This window comes from Staurois parvus, unplaced genomic scaffold, assembly GCF_062004578.1.
Source record: "Staurois parvus isolate SC_StPar_1 unplaced genomic scaffold, SC_StPar_1.0 ptg000251l, whole genome shotgun sequence".
NCBI lineage: Eukaryota > Metazoa > Chordata > Amphibia > Anura > Ranidae > Staurois > Staurois parvus.
This window is the reverse complement of record NW_028318047.1, coordinates 3,189,104-3,208,847: the sequence shown is the minus strand read 5'-3', so window position 1 is coordinate 3,208,847 and position 19,744 is coordinate 3,189,104.

The window sequence follows — 19,744 nt, the reverse complement described above, 5'->3', positions numbered from 1 at the left end:
GATGAAGAAGAAGAAGAAGAAGAGGATGAGGATGAAGAAGAAGAAGAAGATGAGGATGATGAAGAAGAAGAAGAAGAAGAGGATGAAGAAGAAGAAGAAGAAGAAGAACAAGAGGATGAGGATGAGGAAGAAGAAGAAGATGAGGATGAAGAAGAAGAAGAGGATGAGGATGAAGAAGAAGAAGAAGAGGATGAGGAAGAAGAAGAGGATGAGGATGAAGAAGAAGAAGAAGAAGAAGAAGAAGAAGAAGATGAGGATGAAGAAGAAGAAGAAGAAGAAGAAGAAGATGAGGATGAAGAAGAAGAAGAAGAGGATGAGGATGAGGATGAAGAAGAAGAAGAAGAAGAAGAGGATGAGGATGAGGAAGAAGAAGAAGAAGAGGATGAGGATGAAGAAGAAGAAGAAGAAGAGGATGAGGATGAAGAAGAAGAAGAAGATGAGGATGATGAAGAAGAAGAAGAAGAAGAGGATGAAGAAGAAGAAGAAGAAGAAGAACAAGAGGATGAGGATGAGGAAGAAGAGGATGAGGATGAGGATGAAGAAGAAGAAGAAGAAGAAGAAGAAGAAGAAGAAGAAGAGGATGAAGAAGAGGATGAGGATGAAGAAGAGGATGAGGGTGAGGAAGAAGAAGAAGAAGAAGCAGAAGAAGAAGAGGATGAGGATGAGGATGAGGATGAGGATGATGAAGAAGAAGAAGAAGAAGAAGAAGAGGAGGATGAGGAAGAAGAAGAAGAAGAAGAAGAAGAAGAAGAAGAGGATGAGGATGATGAAGAAGAAGAGGATGAGGATGAAGAAGAAGAGGATGAGGATGAAGAAGAAGAGAATGAGGATGAAGAAGAGGATGAGGATGAAGATGAAGAAGAAGAGGAAGAGGATGAGGATGAAGAAGAAGAAGAAGAGGATGAGGATGAAGAAGAAGAAGAGGATGAGGATGAGGATGAAGAAGTAGAAGTAGGATGAAAATAAGAAGAATTCCAGTCCAGCAAAAAGTGTATCTGCAGAGAGCTCCGCTATTTCTGACAGTTCTCTGACAGTTCCTTCACATTTACAGCGGTTGAAACATTGTATCTATTTGTTTCCGAATAAAAACATCTGTATCCTAAATGGAAACAAATAGATACAATGTTTCAACCGCTGTAAATGTGAAGGAACTGTCAGAGAACTGTCAGAAATAGCGGAGCTCTCTGCAGGGACACTTTTTGCCGGCTGTAGAAGGGATGAAAATCGGCCGATCGGGGAAAATTCGATTCGTGCATCCGAAGTTTGCTAATTTTCAGATTCGGCGCGAATCGAATTTTTCCTAATATTCGAAACGAATTCCACTTTGTCATGTTCGATTCGCTCATCTCTAATAATTATATAAAAAATCTTACTAACACTTTTTATTAGACATACATTAAAAACACATAGCTATACAACTCATTGATAAAAAGAATAAGCTGTTCACAGTATAGAGTTACATTTTTAAATTCATTGGCACGTTTCATGGTCACAACCACTTTTTTAAAAAATTAAACTTAAGTGTGAGAGATATTTATAGCATCTCTGGAAATAGAAAACATACATATGAGACATATACAGTAAACATGCATAGGTAATTCAATACAAAAAGAAACAGTCAATATATTAACTGTCCCAAAAGGAGAAAATATAGAAAAACAGCACAAAAAACAACAAAAAAATGGTTTCAGAACACTTACAAAACCAAAATAGGGTGTGCTAGGGTGTAATCACTTCCATCCAGGCTGTGAGGAGGCATATGAGAGAGACCTTTGACGAGAAGAGATTGGAGCAAAATCACTAATCCTCTAAAACCAAACAGATATAAAATCAATCAACTAAGAGAATAGTCTCATTAACAAGTGGGATAAGACCATCCAACAAGTCATCCCCTACTCTTTTAAATATATATTAATTTCACTCCAAATCCAGATGCATATGCTCCCAGAGATGGAAAGAAATGAGCCCATTTTATAGTCTCTCTGTATTTTAATGGGATTATGGTTTGTCCATTTAGTGATACGTGACATGTTGTTTAACAGTCATTTTTTGTTTTGTTTGATTCTTTTAGAGAGGCCAGTTTGAAATATAATATATTTAAGGAACATACATCTCTCCTTGATGTTAAACTACAGTGTGTCTTCCCATACCATTACTCTATCTATATTCCACCTGATGTACCCCTTCTATGCTACGATGGGTGGAAATGCACCATGATATTATTGGTTTGGATGCCACCAACCTTTGGATATTTGATTTGAGCTACATTTGATGCTGGAGTGAGTATAGTATGGATTTGGAGTGAAATTAATATATATTTAAAAGAGTAGGGGGTGACTTATTTGATAGTCTTATCCCACTTGTTAATGAGACTATTCTCTTAGTTGATTGATTTTATATCTGCTTGGTTTTAGAGGATTGGTGATTCTGCGCCAATCTCTGCCCGTCAAAGGTCTCTGTTATATGCCTCCTCACAGCCTGGATGGAAGTGATTACACCCTAGCACACCCTATTTTGGTTTTGTAAGTGTTCTGAAAATGTTGTCGTTGTTTTTTGTGCTATTTTTCCATATTTTCACGTTTTGGGCCAGTTAATATAATGACTGTTTCTTTTTGTATTGAATTACCTATTTACTTATGCATGTTTACAGTATATGTCTCATATGTACAGTATGTTCTCTATTTCAAGAGATATTATAAATATCTGTTACACTTAAGTTTAATATTCTGAAGAAGCAGTTGTGATCACGAAACACATCAGTTAATATAAACAAGTGAACTCTATACTGTGAATAGCTTATTCTTTTTATCAATGAGTTGTATACCTATGTGTTTTTAATGTATGTCTAATAAAAATTGTTAATATGATTTTTTAATGTAATTACGTCTGTGGAGTTGGTCACTTACAGTATATAAAAGCGGCAGGTCACCCTAGACTACCCCTTTTCTTTTCTGTATTTTTTCTATTTCAAAATTACACTAACAGCAACACAGACAAAACTAAAAATATTTTTTTAACGTTAATTAGGGGAATGCTAGAACCTCTGTCAGCTTTTTATTGTTGTCCATTTTCCCTTACATCCTGTCTGAGCGGAAACAGAGAGTAAGGGAAAATATCTCAAATGGAGCCCTGGATAGCAGTAAAACTATTTTCAAAATAGATAGTGCCGCGCTCCCATGTACCAATATGTATATCTTATACTTTCAAAGTGCTAATGAATAGCTTTCAAGATACTGCATGTATCAAACAATTATTACTAGTGACTCAAAACATCATTGTGAATATTAATCTTCATGCAAGTGACATTAATAACTGATAATCCTAAGGTGAAAGTGCCTATTAAAGTACAGTGATATACAAATCAGAAATACTCCTCTATTCTACTGTGATCCTTATATTTATATTGTGCAAACACATATATATTATGTGCACGTGCTTATGATATATTCAATAAAAAAAAAAAAAAAAAAAAAAAAAAGTCTTTCAAAATAAATGTGCAGGTGGATTCTTTGTTCCCTCTCGCCGAGTGCTTAATGGTCTCCCTATGTGCTCACCTCTATATTTGCCTGAATAAATCCAGGCAAATACACTTTTTATCCTTCCAGGATAGATGGGATGGAATGATGCTCTTGAATTATCTCAGAAGGTGGATGTGGATTTATATTTGTTCTCCTGTAGCTGCTCATGAGTGGGTATACTGACCATCTCTCTGAGGATCTCCCAATTCCCCTCCTGGGGCTGTTTCCTTTTCCAGTCCTCCTTATATCAGCTCAAAGGGTGTTGTTCAATTGAGAAAGGAAGACAAACAGACCATAGTGTCTTATCCTTGTGCAAAAAGGGGGTTTATTGCTGCCAGTTGCACAGTAGTATACAATTGTAGTCCAGCATAAATGTGCTCTGCCTCTGTTCCTGCAGTGCTGTCTACCTGTGTCTGTATTCAGATCACCGAGCCTCTCCAGTGCAATGTCGTGACGTCAGAGCCCCTCCCCTACGCGTATCGTCACAGGGTCACGTGACTTCATCAGGGGGAATGATTAGATGCCACGACTATGCTAATACTCCTATTTATATCTCTCGGCCGCCTTTTTACTGGAGCCCAATGGGCGCGGCCATTTTCCCAGTGATTTTCTTAAACTCTATGTATGGTGAGTGTTTACACCTGTGTGTCTACTCAAATTATAACGTGATATCTGTCTGCCAGACATTGCTAACTGGGTCAGCTGTGATCTGTCTCTTGCTCTGCAGTTTCTAAACAGTGGCTGTTGGCTATACATTATATTGCTGAAAGTATACCTATTAGGCTAAATTAAAACCATGTTTTATTAATAATACAATATTAAAAATATAAAATTCAAAATTATAAATTTAACCAATAAAATAAAATAAAAAAAAATATTTTTTTTTTTTAAAAATCAAATAATAAAAGATAATAAAAAAATAAATAATAGAAAACGCATGTATGTTACTTCTCAAGTAACCTATTTGTCATTAATTATCTAATTCCTTCAATTTTGAGATATTATTTAACTTACATCTTTCTTTACATCTGGGTTTTGGTTTTGTATTTAAGAAGGTATTACTTGAGGATATGATACTTGATATAACTTACATGCGTTTTGTGCTAGTCATAAATTCTCTAATTCTACCCTAAACTCACTCCACATATTCCTAAATTCATGTCAGATACATTACTTCAATCCCCAATCTATATATATTCAACGCCTCAAAGTTAGATTGGGAACTATTTCTATACTTATTTGTTACTAATAAAGCATGTAAGGTCAAACTCCTTATTTAACCCATTGGGAGCCAGACAGCCCATTTCATAGATCCACTTCGATTCTTTCTTGCTAATTTCCCTTATCAGGTTATCTCCCCTCCAGTGTTGTACATGTTTTTCTACACCCCAGAACTCTAATTTTCTTGCATCTTTATTGTGGTATTTTTTGAAATGCTGCGATAAGTGGTGATACTTGTATCCTCTGTTTATATTATATACATGTTCTTTTATTCTTTCCCTTAACATCCTTTTCGTGCGTCCAATGTAGATGAGATTACATGGGCATTTGAGGGCATAGATAACCCCTCTTGTATCACATGATATAAATTGCTGGATGGTGTATTCCTTTTCATTTAGGGGGTTCTGAAATGTAAATCTTCTCCTGGGGTTATTTTTCAGTCTGATGCAACTATAGCATCTACCACAGGTATAAAACCCTTTTCCTTGAAAAAAACTAATTTGTTGATGTTTAACAGGTGGTGCTATTATACTCTTCACCACTTTGTCCCTAATATTTGGAGCTTTTGTATATATAAACCTAGGTATTGTGGGAATATTATTTTTCAGGTGCTTATCTAATGCTAAGATCTTCCAATGTTTCTTTATTATGTTTTGTATTGATTTATACTGGGTATTATAACTCAACACTACCGCCAATTCCTCCTTTTCAGTATTCTCTTTATGTTTGTCTGCTATTAATACATTACGGTCCATAAGGCCTATTTGCTCCCTTTCTTTTTGTATTATTTCTTTCTTATATCCTTTATCAATAAATCTTTCTGATATTATTCCACTTTGTTCTACATAGTCTTTCATGTTTGTACAGTTCCTTTTTAATCTAATAAATTGGCCTCTAGGGATATTGCTTAGCCACGCTTTATGATGGCAGCTATCTATGGGGATATATGAGTTTCTATCAACAGATTTGAAATGATTCTTGGTATACAATTGTAATCCCTCTTTGTAGATTTGAATGTCTAAAAAATTAATAGAAGTTTCATGTATGTCATAGCTCAGTTTTATATTGGCTTCATTCATATTTAAATCGTTATAAAATTTCTCAAGTTCTACCTTTTCTCCACTCCATATCACCAAGAGGTCATCAATATACCTTTTGTATATTTTTATTCCTGGGTTCTTATTTTTGAACACTGATTCATCTTCCCATTTTGCCATATAAAGATTAGCGATGCTAGGGGCGAATTTAGCGCCCATAGCAACTCCTTTCCTTTGTGAATAGTATGTATTACCATACCAAAAATAATTATGAGTAAGGCAGAACTTTATACACCTTATGATGAATCTGTTGTGTCTGGTGGTGTTATTTCCATATTTATTAAGTGCCCATATAGCTGCTTCTATAGCCCCCTGATGGTCTATGTTAGTATACAGTGCTGCTACATCTGCTGTACTTAAAAGCGTGTTTTTATCTGTCAGTGTATCCTTCATTTCTTGTATCACATGTTTTGTATCCCTTAGATATGCTGTAGTTTTAGTGACCAATGGTTGTAGATGATAATCTACATATTCACCTAACCTCGCTGTGAGTGAATCTATTCCATTAATGATGGGCCTACCTGGCGGGTTGGTGTTGTCTTTGTGAATTTTCGGAACTGAATACATGATAGGTAGCCTACATACTGATGGTATTAGATATTGATGTTCTTTCTCATTAATAACTCCTTTCTTTTTCCCTTTTGTGACTAGTTTGATAAGCTGTTTCTTATATTCCTTAATAGGATTACTGATAAGCACTTCATATGTGTCTCTGTCATTAAGCATATCTGCCATTACTGATTCATAATAAATCCTTGATTGTATCACTATACCCCCTCCTTTGTCTGCTGGGCGTATTATTATGTCATCCCTCTTTTTCAATGAATCTAAACCTCTCTTTAAATTCACCTCTATTTTAGGTTTTTTAATTTTGAGAGATTCTAAATCTTGTAATACCATTTGTTTAAATGTGTCTATATATTTATTATCTCCAATCTGGGGATTAAACACTGATTTGTTTTTAAGTTGGCTATGCATAGTATTTTCTGTTGCTCCTGTGTTGTGTGTAATGGGGTTGTTGGCATAATACTTTTTAAGATTGAGTTTCCTGATCAATTTCTGAATGCTTACATATGTATCAAATTTATTTAATCCCTTTTGTGGGGCATACTTAAGACCCTTGCTAAGCGCATGTGTTTCTTCTTCTGTAAGGGGTAATCCACTGATATTGAAAATGCCTTCTCCCTTTAATTCCTTCTTCTTTTTTTGTTGTGACCTTCTTCCTCCTCTTTTCCCTCTCTTTCTTGTGTGTGTTGTGCTTCTTCTTCCCTCCCCCCTTGGGGATTCAAATCCCATCCTAAAAAAGGATTGGGGAGGGGTGAGTTGAATTCTTCCCTTTCCAGGGGTGAGTACCTGTTTTGTGTGGGTACTTGGTAGGGTTTGTTCATTACTGGGTATTGTGCTTGGTATTGTGCTTGGTATTGTGGCCTTTGTGGTTTAGGATAATATGGGCCTCTATTATAATCAGGTCTCCCATAGTATTCTTGTGTGTAATATCCTTGGGGGCCTCTCTGGTTGTGGCCTCTGTTGCCATTATAATATGGTTTCCCTCCTTGATATGGTTGATTCTGTGGGGGTCTATATGGTCCCGGATTATAATATGGTGGTCTCCAATTGTTGGGGTTCCCTCCTTTATACTGTGAATGTCCCTTATTATCTTTATTGGGTGTTTTGAACCCTATTGCTTTTTTAGGGGGTGGTTTCTCATTGGTTTTCACTGGTGTAGATTCTGTGGATTTGATCTCATTGGAATTAGGGTTAGTCTGCCATTTGAATACTGATTTTTGTTGGTAGTCCTGGCTTACCCTTTGAAATTTTTTCTTTTTCTTATTCTTAATTTCTGTGTCTTTTTTCTGGACATTTTTATTCAACTGGGATAAGTATTTTGTAAACTCTGGGTGATCTTTGATGATCTCTACCTTATTTTGGTACTCCTTTATTACTTTTTCTATTTTTCTCATTTTTCTTTGTTTTCTTTTTATTAGGAATTGTAAAACCTCCATTCCTTTTTCACTAAAGAAATTGTACCATTCTTCCCTATCCCCCTTTTTTTTTTTTTTTTTTTTTTTTTTTATTGAATATATCATAAGCACGTGCACATAATATATATGTGTTTGCACAATATAAATATAAGGATCACAGTAGAATAGAGGAGTGTTTCTGATTTGTATATCACTGTACTTTAATAGGCACTTTCACCTTAGGATTATCAGTTATTAATGTCACTTGCATGAAGATTAATATTCACAATGATGTTTTGAGTCACTAGTAATAATTGTTTGATACATGCAGTATCTTGAAAGCTATTCATTAGCACTTTGAAAGTATAAGATATACATATTGGTACATGGGAGCGCGGCACTATCTATTTTGAAAATATTATATATACACTAGCATATGAGTCAGTGCAAGTGCCAGCGAACCTCACGTGAGAAATAAGGACATCTAAAGTCACATATTGAACACCTCATTTCATAATAGCTCACAAGCATTCACCATTTATATTTATTCACACTCATTTATCACTTGTTAGTAGAAATTATGGAGGTTTTCACATTCTTGGAGAACAGAGAACTAGATCTTAACAATATATTTCTAGGAGAAGAACAGGAGGATCCAGGAATTAATAATACATTTAGAAAATTAGGGAGCCTTATGGAGAAGAAAATTAATATTTGGTGGGATATAGCCACCATGGAAAAATATATAAAAGAAAGAATGATCCCGAGGAAGCTTAGATGGGAATTACCTATCAATGATGGTTTATTGGAGGAGGGGGATAGGGAAGAATGGTACAATTTCTTTAGTGAAAAAGGAATGGAGGTTTTACAATTCCTAATAAAAAGAAAACAAAGAAAAATGAGAAAAATAGAAAAAGTAATAAAGGAGTACCAAAATAAGGTAGAGATCATCAAAGATCACCCAGAGTTTACAAAATACTTATCCCAGTTGAATAAAAATGTCCAGAAAAAAGACACAGAAATTAAGAATAAGAAAAAGAAAAAATTTCAAAGGGTAAGCCAGGACTACCAACAAAAATCAGTATTCAAATGGCAGACTAACCCTAATTCCAATGAGATCAAATCCACAGAATCTACACCAGTGAAAACCAATGAGAAACCACCCCCTAAAAAAGCAATAGGGTTCAAAACACCCAATAAAGATAATAAGGGACATTCACAGTATAAAGGAGGGAACCCCAACAATTGGAGACCACCATATTATAATCCGGGACCATATAGACCCCCACAGAATCAACCATATCAAGGAGGGAAACCATATTATAATGGCAACAGAGGCCACAACCAGAGAGGCCCCCAAGGATATTACACACAAGAATACTATGGGAGACCTGATTATAATAGAGGCCCATATTATCCTAAACCACAAAGGCCACAATACCAAGCACAATACCAAGCACAATACCCAGTAATGAACAAACCCTACCAAGTACCCACACAAAACAGGTACTCACCCCTGGAAAGGGAAGAATTCAACTCACCCCTCCCCAATCCTTTTTTAGGATGGGATTTGAATCCCCAAGGGGGGAGGGAAGAAGAAGCACAACACACACAAGAAAGAGAGGGAAAAGAGGAGGAAGAAGGTCACAACAAAAAAAGAAGAAGGAATTAAAGGGAGAAGGCATTTTCAATATCAGTGGATTACCCCTTACAGAAGAAGAAACACATGCGCTTAGCAAGGGTCTTAAGTATGCCCCACAAAAGGGATTAAATAAATTTGATACATATGTAAGCATTCAGAAATTGATCAGGAAACTCAATCTTAAAAAGTATTATGCCAACAACCCCATTACACACAACACAGGAGCAACAGAAAATACTATGCATAGCCAACTTAAAAACAAATCAGTGTTTAATCCCCAGATTGGAGATAATAAATATATAGACACATTTAAACAAATGGTATTACAAGATTTAGAATCTCTCAAAATTAAAAAACCTAAAATAGAGGTGAATTTAAAGAGAGGTTTAGATTCATTGAAAAAGAGGGATGACATAATAATACGCCCAGCAGACAAAGGAGGGGGTATAGTGATACAATCAAGGATTTATTATGAATCAGTAATGGCAGATATGCTTAATGACAGAGACACATATGAAGTGCTTATCAGTAATCCTATTAAGGAATATAAGAAACAGCTTATCAAACTAGTCACAAAAGGGAAAAAGAAAGGAGTTATTAATGAGAAAGAACATCAATATCTAATACCATCAGTATGTAGGCTACCTATCATGTATTCAGTTCCGAAAATTCACAAAGACAACACCAACCCGCCAGGTAGGCCCATCATTAATGGAATAGATTCACTCACAGCGAGGTTAGGTGAATATGTAGATTATCATCTACAACCATTGGTCACTAAAACTACAGCATATCTAAGGGATACAAAACATGTGATACAAGAAATGAAGGATACACTGACAGATAAAAACACGCTTTTAAGTACAGCAGATGTAGCAGCACTGTATACTAACATAGACCATCAGGGGGCTATAGAAGCAGCTATATGGGCACTTAATAAATATGGAAATAACACCACCAGACACAACAGATTCATCATAAGGTGTATAAAGTTCTGCCTTACTCATAATTATTTTTGGTATGGTAATACATACTATTCACAAAGGAAAGGAGTTGCTATGGGCGCTAAATTCGCCCCTAGCATCGCTAATCTTTATATGGCAAAATGGGAAGATGAATCAGTGTTCAAAAATAAGAACCCAGGAATAAAAATATACAAAAGGTATATTGATGACCTCTTGGTGATATGGAGTGGAGAAAAGGTAGAACTTGAGAAATTTTATAACGATTTAAATATGAATGAAGCCAATATAAAACTGAGCTATGACATACATGAAACTTCTATTAATTTTTTAGACATTCAAATCTACAAAGAGGGATTACAATTGTATACCAAGAATCATTTCAAATCTGTTGATAGAAACTCATATATCCCCATAGATAGCTGCCATCATAAAGCGTGGCTAAGCAATATCCCTAGAGGCCAATTTATTAGATTAAAAAGGAACTGTACAAACATGAAAGACTATGTAGAACAAAGTGGAATAATATCAGAAAGATTTATTGATAAAGGATATAAGAAAGAAATAATACAAAAAGAAAGGGAGCAAATAGGCCTTATGGACCGTAATGTATTAATAGCAGACAAACATAAAGAGAATACTGAAAAGGAGGAATTGGCGGTAGTGTTGAGTTATAATACCCAGTATAAATCAATACAAAACATAATAAAGAAACATTGGAAGATCTTAGCATTAGATAAGCACCTGAAAAATAATATTCCCACAATACCTAGGTTTATATATACAAAAGCTCCAAATATTAGGGACAAAGTGGTGAAGAGTATAATAGCACCACCTGTTAAACATCAACAAATTAGTTTTTTTCAAGGAAAAGGGTTTTATACCTGTGGTAGATGCTATAGTTGCATCAGACTGAAAAATAACCCCAGGAGAAGATTTACATTTCAGAACCCCCTAAATGAAAAGGAATACACCATCCAGCAATTTATATCATGTGATACAAGAGGGGTTATCTATGCCCTCAAATGCCCATGTAATCTCATCTACATTGGACGCACGAAAAGGATGTTAAGGGAAAGAATAAAAGAACATGTATATAATATAAACAGAGGATACAAGTATCACCACTTATCGCAGCATTTCAAAAAATACCACAATAAAGATGCAAGAAAATTAGAGTTCTGGGGTGTAGAAAAACATGTACAACACTGGAGGGGAGATAACCTGATAAGGGAAATTAGCAAGAAAGAATCGAAGTGGATCTATGAAATGGGCTGTCTGGCTCCCAATGGGTTAAATAAGGAGTTTGACCTTACATGCTTTATTAGTAACAAATAAGTATAGAAATAGTTCCCAATCTAACTTTGAGGCGTTGAATATATATAGATTGGGGATTGAAGTAATGTATCTGACATGAATTTAGGAATATGTGGAGTGAGTTTAGGGTAGAATTAGAGAATTTATGACTAGCACAAAACGCATGTAAGTTATATCAAGTATCATATCCTCAAGTAATACCTTCTTAAATACAAAACCAAAACCCAGATGTAAAGAAAGATGTAAGTTAAATAATATCTCAAAATTGAAGGAATTAGATAATTAATGACAAATAGGTTACTTGAGAAGTAACATACATGCGTTTTCTATTATTTATTTTTTTATTATCTTTTATTATTTGATTTTTAAAAAAAAAAATATTTTTTTTTATTTTATTTTATTGGTTAAATTTATAATTTTGAATTTTATATTTTTAATATTGTATTATTAATAAAACATGGTTTTAATTTAGCCTAATAGGTATACTTTCAGCAATATAATGTATAGCCAACAGCCACTGTTTAGAAACTGCAGAGCAAGAGACAGATCACAGCTGACCCAGTTAGCAATGTCTGGCAGACAGATATCACGTTATAATTTGAGTAGACACACAGGTGTAAACACTCACCATACATAGAGTTTAAGAAAATCACTGGGAAAATGGCCGCGCCCATTGGGCTCCAGTAAAAAGGCGGCCGAGAGATATAAATAGGAGTATTAGCATAGTCGTGGCATCTAATCATTCCCCCTGATGAAGTCACGTGACCCTGTGACGATACGCGTAGGGGAGGGGCTCTGACGTCACGACATTGCACTGGAGAGGCTCGGTGATCTGAATACAGACACAGGTAGACAGCACTGCAGGAACAGAGGCAGAGCACATTTATGCTGGACTACAATTGTATACTACTGTGCAACTGGCAGCAATAAACCCCCTTTTTGCACAAGGATAAGACACTATGGTCTGTTTGTCTTCCTTTCTCAATTGAACAACACCCTTTGAGCTGATATAAGGAGGACTGGAAAAGGAAACAGCCCCAGGAGGGGAATTGGGAGATCCTCAGAGAGATGGTCAGTATACCCACTCATGAGCAGCTACAGGAGAACAAATATAAATCCACATCCACCTTCTGAGATAATTCAAGAGCATCATTCCATCCCATCTATCCTGGAAGGATAAAAAGTGTATTTGCCTGGATTTATTCAGGCAAATATAGAGGTGAGCACATAGGGAGACCATTAAGCACTCGGCGAGAGGGAACAAAGAATCCACCTGCACATTTATTTTGAAAGACTTTTTTTTTTTTTTTTTTTTTTTTTTATTGAATATATCATAAGCACGTGCACATAATATATATGTGTTTGCACAATATAAATATAAGGATCACAGTAGAATAGAGGAGTATTTCTGATTTGTATATCACTGTACTTTAATAGGCACTTTCACCTTAGGATTATCAGTTATTAATGTCACTTGCATGAAGATTAATATTCACAATGATGTTTTGAGTCACTAGTAATAATTGTTTGATACATGCAGTATCTTGAAAGCTATTCATTAGCACTTTGAAAGTATAAGATATACATATTGGTACATGGGAGCGCGGCACTATCTATTTTGAAAATATTATATATACACTAGCATATGAGTCAGTGCAAGTGCCAGCGAACCTCACGTGAGAAATAAGGACATCTAAAGTCACATATTGAACACCTCATTTCATAATAGCTCACAAGCATTCACCATTTATAGCAGTAAAACTAACTTTTCTCCATTCTACCCAAAATTAACAAAAAAAAGATTTTGGATATGGAAACACATTACGACAAAGGTCTCACTTGTACTAAACACTGAACCATATAATACATGTTGAAACCTTGCACCATATAATAAATTAGTAAGTTTACCTAGTTAATAAAATCAGTTGGTTCCTTTTAAAGACCCAATTAAAGGCTAGCAGTAGACTGATATATAATAGTGTTTAGTGTGTGCAAGTCCATTTCCTGAACATTTTTAAGTTTTCTTTTTTTAATTTTTGGCTAGAGTGGGACAGTTTACAACCCATTAAGAAATTTCTACTGCTATATTTGTCTCTAGTATCTCCTATTTTGTGCCTAGGAACCATGAGGAGTGTCTCAGGGACAAGAAATGAAGAGGATGGAATCAAATAAATCGTTTTTAATGGAGTAGAGACAGGTTATATCTTCTGTCTTCTGACATTTTTATTGTTGTCAGTGTTCTCAATGGGGAGATTCTACACAAATATGTAATCTGCAAAAAATATTGACTAAAGCAGTACTAACCTTTCATACCCTCTCTAAAATGAACAAAAGCTTGAAAGTGGGTTTCAAAGTTCAACACTTGTCAATACTTTTATTAAGTTTGGATGGACTGGGTCAGAACCTGAACCAGGTTTGATTTCTCTCTATGTTTAAGGAAATATTTCATTTTTTTTTCCAGTTGTAAAAAATTGCCCTCACTAATTTTGCCTGACACCTATTAAATAACCGTGAAGTAGGAAGCATTTCCCTTACTCAGTCTGTCTGAATAAGGACAAATCTGACAAATGGAGACACAGAAAGCAATAGAGATCAGCCTATTTGCATTTTACCTAAAATGGGAAATTAATGGCTTGAGTTGCACTTTAATTTTCTTTTCATGTGATTGATTTCAGAAGAAGCAACTTGGGAGGCAAAACACGCTTTCAATCCAAGGCGTTGGCTAGTCAGGTTCTGAATGTAATTGTGGTTTTAATTCCATCACTTACTGATCCTATAAATTCGTAGCTGGCACAATGTCAGAATAGGAAACAATTTGCTTATTGCTCAGACATCTAACTCTCCTGTACCAACAAGATAACCAACTAACTGTTTTGGCAAATACAGCCGTTTGAAGGTATCACATCAGAAAGTCTTTGTCCACATCCAAACCTTCTATTATGTGAATTCATCTATAGCATTTGGAATGTTTGTTTTATTTATTCATACAGTTTATAACACCAACAAGAATAACTATTGAATAAATTTGAAAAACAAAAAGTACTACAGTAGACTACATAATTTCTTTATTATTTTAGGGATGCTGCCCTAAGCAATAATGTCCTTAGCTTAAATTTAGTGTTGCTGGGCTGTAGTCAGCTTGTGCTCTAATTGATAGTTCCGATTTCCTCAAGTTTTCCATAAGCTCAGTGTTATTGTTTGATTCTGCCTGCTATCCCTGTCAATCATGTGAAGAAGATCCAAAAACCTGAGCTTGAATATTTATGTCTCCCTGAACAACCATTATGAGGTTTACTGCCAGTGGTGCATGCTGGCTATATCCCAGGGAAGTGGAGCAGAAGCCCCAGAAGCCTGAAGTGTCCAGAATAGCGAAGTGGTGGACTGTGAAGTTGTGGTGGTTCATCCAAGGAGTAAGTGTGTTGAATGGAAGCTGCATTACAGTCTGAATAGTACAGGGTGATGGGCTGGCTTAAAGATCCTTTTTCCACAGTGAGAGTGGGTAGAGATCCCAAGTTTGTATTTTTTTTTTTGGGAGAGATCGTGTGCCATAATGCCTATCTCCCTGAGTCTATCAGCCCTATAGTATACACCTAAAACTTCCTAAAGTGACTTGTAGACAAACAATGAAAGTACAGCTCTAATGCTCCTATCACTGATATTAGCCAACATGACATGTAGTGAATTGGTGTAAATTGTATAAAACAGCTTGTCAGGCTACAATATGGTTGTCAGGGTTCCCGGGTATGACCAGAGGTTTGTGACTGACGCAGGGAAACGCAGGCTTCAGATAAGTTATAAACAATATAATTTATTAAAGACTAACAATACAAACATAAACGCAGTGCAATACTAAAACATAACACAGTGCAAACGAACCAAACCAAACCACCCACAGATAACAAAACATACAATGCAAGCGTCGTCAGGCAGGCCGGGATCAACAACAGGAGGTCAGAACGTATAGGGTTAAGCAGGAGAATGGTCAGACAAAGCCAGGGATCAGAGCAGGAGATCAGAGCATCGGGCCCCCAGGCGGGGCAGCAGGCATCGGGCCCCCAGGCTGGGTGACAGGCATCGGGCCCCCAGGCGGAGCGGCGGGCGCCGGGCCCCCAGGAGGGGCGACAGGCATCGGGCCCACAGGTGGGGCGACAGGCATCGAGCCCCCAGGCGGGGCGACAGGCATCGAGCCCCCAGGCGGGGCGACAGGCATCGGGCCCCCAGGCGGGGCGACAGGCATCGGGCCCTCAGGTGGGGCAACAGGCATCGGGCCCCCAGGCGGGGCGACAGGCATCGGCCCCCAGGCAGAGCGGCGGGCGACGGACCCCCAGGCGGAGCGGCGGGCGCGGGACCCCCAGGCGGAGCGACAGGTCTCGGGCCCCCAGGCGGAGCGGCGGGCGCCGGACCCCCAGGCGGAGCGACAGGTCTCAGGCCCCCAGGCGGAGCGGCGGGCGCCGGACCCCCAGACGGAGCGACAGGTCTCGGGCCCCCAGGCGGAGCGGCGGGCGCCGGACCCCCAGGCGGAGCGACAGGTCTCGGGCCCCCAGGCGGGCTGGACCCCCAGGCGGAGCGACAGGTCTCGGGCCCCCAGGCGGAGCGGCGGGCGCCGGACCCCCAGGCGGAGCGACAGGCACAGAGTCACCAGGCACAACAGTGGGCTCTGAGTCAACTGGCATGACCGCTGGCACTGGGTCAGACATTGGATCGTCTGGCTGGACAGCGAGCATCGGGTCACCAGGCATCAGGTCATTTGGCTCGACAGCGGGCACTGCGTCATCTGGCAAGGCAGTGGGCTCCGAGTCAACTGGCATGACTGCGGGCACTGGGTCAGACATTGGATCATCTGGCTGGACAGCGGGCATCGGGTCACCAGGCATCAGGTCATTTGGCTCGACAGCGAGCACCGCGTCATCTGGCAAGGCAGTAGGCTCCGAGTCAACTGGCATGACCGCGGGCACTGGGTCAGACATTGGACCGTCTGGCTGGACAGCGGGCATCGGGTCACCAGGCATCAGGTCATTTGGCTCGACAGCGGGCACTGCGTCATCTGGCAAGGCAGTGGGCACCAAGTCACCAGGCACGACAGTGGGCTCTGAGTCAATTGGCACGACAGCGGGCACCGGGTCATCAGGTACCGGATTGTCTGGCTCGACAGCGGGCATCGGGTCACCAGGTATGACAGCGGGCACTGGGTCACCAGGCATCAGGTCATTTGGCTCGCCAGCGGGCACCGCGTCATCTGGCAAGGCAGTGGGCACCGAGTCACCAGGCACGACAGCGGGCTCTGAGTCAATTGGCACGACAGCGGGCACCAGATCAGGTACCTGATCGTCTGGATCAACAGCGGGCATTGAGTCAACTGGCCTAATAGGATCATCAGGCTGGATCAGTTCATCATGCTGGGTAGAGGCATCAGGCTGAATGGAGGCATCAGGCTGAGTAGAGGCATCAGGCTGAGTAGAGGCATCAGGCTGAGTAGAGGCATCAGGCTGAAGAGAGGCATCAGGCTGAAGAGAGGCATCAGGCTGAGTAGAGGCATCAGGCTGAATAGAGGCATCAGGCTGAATAGAGGCATCAGGCTGGGTACAGGCATCAGGCTGGGTACAGGCATCAGGCTGGGTACAGACCTCAGGCTGAAGTGCGGGTGCCGAGGCACCAGGCTGAACCACGGAAGGCAGGTTCTCAGATGGCAGGCTCACCGGTTTGGATACTGGCAGGATGGTATTGGTTGGAAAGAATTTTCGCTTTTTTCTGGTTTTAACTACTGGAGCACTGCAAGTAAACGCAGGTCTGCAAACGAATGGAGCAGCTGGAGACAGAGAAGAGCTGGAGGATGGAACAGGGGAGGGAGCAGTTGCTACAGAGGGCTTTTTTACAGGGTTAAAGGCAGGATAGGTGCAGCGAGTGGGAACAGGGTACTGACATGCAGTAGATAGCAGGGCAGGAGGAGCTGTTGGGAATACAGGAGTAGAGCTTTGAGGAAATAGATTAGAAGCAGGACTGGGTTTTTGTAAGCTGACTGAGGCTGGGTGCAACAAATCTGTCCATGTCTGCAGTATGGGTTGAACAAAGCTGAGCTTACACAAAGCCTGTCTGACCAAAGACTGCACTGCGTTTATACAATCTCTTAGTGTCTGTGGTGAACATGCAGAATAACGCTCCAGAAAGTAATCCACATCATCCTCTAATAACCATACCAGGGACTCTACCTGGTCGGCACTAAATGGCGGCAAAAATTCATCCCTGCATTCGGGGGTACCAGATGAAACCAACTCCGCACAAACCTGAATCAATGGCTGCACCTCAGAGAATTCTGTGCCCTGATCTACTAGAACATGAGCGAGCCGTATACATTCTAGCAGTTCATCCCTGGGATACTCCTTCAGAGTCTGATAAGCATACTCTCTGTCATCAAACACTAGCAGATATAAATACACAACCTCATCAAGATCCATCCTTCCCATCAACAAACCGAGATGGCTTCCCTGTGCAGCCACTTCTGGTCAGGATGGGCCTTGGTGTAATGTCAGGGCTCCCGGGTATGACCAGAGGTTTGTGACTGACGCAGGGAAACGCAGGCTTCAGATAAGTTATAAACAATATAATTTATTAAAGACTAACAATACAAACATAAATGCAGTGCAATACTAAAACATAACACAGTGCAAACGAACCAAACCAAACCAAACCACCCACAGATAACAAAACATACAATGCAAGCGTTGTCAGGCAGGCCGGGATCAACAACAGGAGGTCAGAACGTATAGGGTTAAGCAGGAGAATGGTCAGACAAAGCCAGGGATCAGAGCAGGAGAATGGTCAGACAAAGCCAGGGATCAGAGCAGGAGAATGGTCAGACAAAGCCAGGGATCAGAGCAGAAGAATGGTCAGACAAAGCCAGGGATCAGAGCAGGAGAATGGTCAGACAAAGCCAGGGATCAGAGCAGGAGAATGGTCAGACAAGCCAGGGATCAGAGCAGGGTCAGCAACGAATCAGACAGAAGCAGGAACAGGAACAGGGTAGCAGGAACAGGATACAGGGCCCAGGAGAAACACACACCAAGGCAGAGTCTGCAGGTCTGGCCATCCCTTAAATACACCAGTATAAGCAGTTTCAGGTGTTTGGCTGACTGCAAGGTTGAGTCTCTGATTGCTGGGAGCACCCGCTGGCCAGCCCTGGTACTGCAGCCCATAAAGCAGGTGAGTCCCACCATTGCTGGCCAGTCCATTCCTGACAATGGTGCAAACAAATGGCAGCCGATCTCACACAGCATGTTGACTCCCTATGACCAAAACTAAACCAGATAATGTACGATGGCTTCAGCTCTGCCCTCCACCCACATGAGAGGTCCCTCAGATGCATTTTGCCCCATAATGGCCTTAATCATTGAGGCCAACAATTAAGCCTACTGGGGGAAGAACACATTCGAGAGACCTCTCTTGTGGTTGGAAAGCAAAGCTGAAGCCATTTCACATTATCTAGTTTAGTTTTGGTCACAGTGGATCAGCATCTGTGTACAATTGGTTGCCATTTTCCTAAAGTGACTGGCACACAATTTCTTTGGTCTCCAACTGCCTTGATGGAGTAAGTGGGGTGCTATATTATTCTCTAAAACCATACCCAAAAGTATATGTTAGTTCCTGATAAAGGAAAATTATAAAGATGGGCATACAAAGAAATTTAAAAATAAGGTAAAATGTACACCAAATTCAGACAACAGTATCTCAACTCAGTAAGTTAGTAAATACCACCTATTGCTCAGAAATATAGACGTTTTACTGTTTAATGCCTTTGACAAGTCCTGTAATGACCTGCTATAGTAATAAAAACATAGCTAGAATAATAAATGTTGTATAAATCCATAGAGAATGTTGCAGGCCAGTTCTCAGCTCTGCAGATCACAAAAAAAATGCCAATCAGTTACAGTGCTGATTAGTGTATTCTAGGAACAGAAGAGTTTCTTCTGTATGAATGGAATCTGTTGCTGATAAAAAAAAACTGAATCCATGTACAGCATGCCCAAGATAG